The 2,452-nt window shown below is 40.2% G+C and overlaps 1 pseudogene; it reads right to left on the bottom strand.

Moving 5' to 3' along the window:
• Positions 1-596: 596 nt before the first annotated feature.
• Positions 597-1,853, bottom strand: LOC101084595 (annotated as a pseudogene).
• Between the last annotated feature and the right edge of the window lie 599 nt (positions 1,854-2,452).

Here is a 2,452-nt window from a genome sequence, read left to right as displayed (position 1 = left end):
CTATGTCTCCCACTTCTTTTTTTGAGCCCCCTAATACTCTGCTTCTTCCATACTCCCTACAGTACATTTCACAGAGCTGGACCCAAATGCAGTTTCTAGATCACCAACTACAATTTATATACGCTTACCTCATTCTCTTCTCATAACATTACCACAAGAAAGATACTATTTCTCTCATAATAGCATCTGCCTTGAAGCTCTTCTGTCAATCCAGTGAAATGTGAAACATTTTGTACCATGTCTGGCACAAAGTAAATGATCAACAAGTCACAGGTGGGACTATTATTATTACTATTAATGATAAAGAAACTGAGGTTTGGAAGCGCCAAGTAATGTCACATATTGCACAGTTAGCAAGTCAAGATGGAGTTTAAATTCAGGTTCTTCCGATTCCCAAAGCCCGGTATTGTACTCTGTGGAGCCACTATTTAATATCTCTGTTTCTGGCCCTCCTGGGTATATGTTGGATTGCCCTTCCCCACTCTGACCATGATGATTGCCTTGGTCAAAAGTGACATTTGTCGCATGAAGGTGAAAGCTTTAGAAACCAAAGGTTCTCATACCCACTTCTTATGACAGCTGTGCAATTTTTTTTAATTAAAATACTGAGTTTATTTCACATGTATATTTTTGTCTTCCCACCATTTCCATTTGTCTGACCACCACTACTACTATGTCCTATCATAGCATTCCATACATACTTAAAACCAAGCAAAGGGTGAGCTCCATCTTTAAAAACTAAACACATTTTGGACAACACATTCTTGGCAATGGAACCTGGACAACATTTATCAGACACGGTAGGGAAAGTTCTCATTCTGCATTATAAAAAGGACAGCCAGATATCAACTGTTACAGAAATGAAATAAGATGGAAAATTTTAACAAACTGTTTAACTATTTTCTTAAAGAGACTTCCTCCACTGCCTGAGATCTTGAATAGCCTCTTGGTCAGTCATTCAGAAGCAATTCTTCACATAATTGATGAACTTGGCTTCCACTTTGGGAAGAGAACCACCTTTTTCTATACTTGCTTGCATTTTTGCTTTAGTGTCTTCTACAGAGCTAGGTCCTTTCAGTGTTTTGGGAGTCTTTTCCTGTTTTTTGAAAGATTCTTGACCTTTTGATCTTGGTGTTGATGGTTTTGAGTCTTTTCCATTCTGGTTAGATTTTTGTGCATTTTTGTCTAGAGTATCTCATATAGATTTCTTTACTGGAGACTTTTCTTCAGCTTCCTCATAATCAAAATCATCTTTGTCATCATTTTCATCATCATCATGGTCATCCTCATCTTCATCATCATCTTCATCAGCAGCACGTTTTACTTTTTCTCTGTGGAATCTTGCTACCACTTCCAGGGGCAGAATGCTTTCCAGATATGCTAAGGAGTTTCACATCCTCTTCCTCTTCATCTCCTGACTGCATCCATCTTCCTCCACAGCTACTAAGTGCTGTCCACTAATGTACACAGGCCCTGAACCTCATTTCAACCGTAAGACCACAGGTGGTGTTATTTCAAAGCCCCTAAGGAAAACCATTGGCTGTACATTTTCAAAGTTGCCAGTGTGACTTTAATTGGACTGCCTTCATAATTCATTGCCTCTGCTTCAACAATGTGCAATTCATCCTTTGCACCAGCCCCTAAACTGACCGTTCTTAAAGATAACTGGTGCTTGTTTTCATCATTAGCCACTTTAAAGTGATAATCTTTGTCAGCCTTTAGTTCACAACCGAAAAGATAGTTCTGGGGCCTCAGGGGGCTCATGTTCATGTCCATCGAATCTTCCACGAGGTGGTGGCATGCACTTAGGTGGGAGATAAGGCAGACAGAGAGAAACGACTACTGTTCCACAGAACAGCCGCGCAGGACGGAATCGCACCAGCGACGGGGCTGTGTAATGTGTTTTGTTTTGTTTTGTTTTGTTTTGTTTTGTTTTTTGAGAGGCAAAGAAAGACAGAGTGTGTGTGGAGGAGGGACAGAGAGATTGAGAGAGGGAGACACAGAATCAGAAGCAGGCTCCAGGCTCTGAGCTGTCAGCACAGAGCCCCATGCGGGCTGAACTTACGAACCCATGAGATCATGACCTGAGCCACAATCCAATGCTCAACCGACTGAGCCATCCAGGCGCCCCCCTTTTTCTTTTTTTCTTTTCTTTTCTTTATTTCTTTCTTTTTTTTTTTATTAGACGGCTGTGTAATATTAAGATGAAACCTCTGTCAGACTGGATTGCTGCATTGTAAAGATGAGCAGAGTACTTCTATCAATGCATTCCAGACATGAAACATGAGGGAGAAATTAACATTTGTAGTGTTAGGCTACTGAGAGTTAGGGGTTGTTTGTTACTGTAGCATAACTTAATTCAAGTGACTGATATACTCAGGAAAAAAAAAATGCTTATGTAATTATTCACATATCCTTTTGAGGATCTGTGATATTGATGCTCTTCTTACCC

The sequence above is a fragment of the Felis catus genome, chromosome A1 (genome assembly GCF_018350175.1).
Source record: "Felis catus isolate Fca126 chromosome A1, F.catus_Fca126_mat1.0, whole genome shotgun sequence".
NCBI lineage: Eukaryota > Metazoa > Chordata > Mammalia > Carnivora > Felidae > Felis > Felis catus.
The sequence above is the reverse complement of the archived record's forward strand: the minus strand, read 5'-3'. Positions and strand labels throughout refer to the sequence as shown.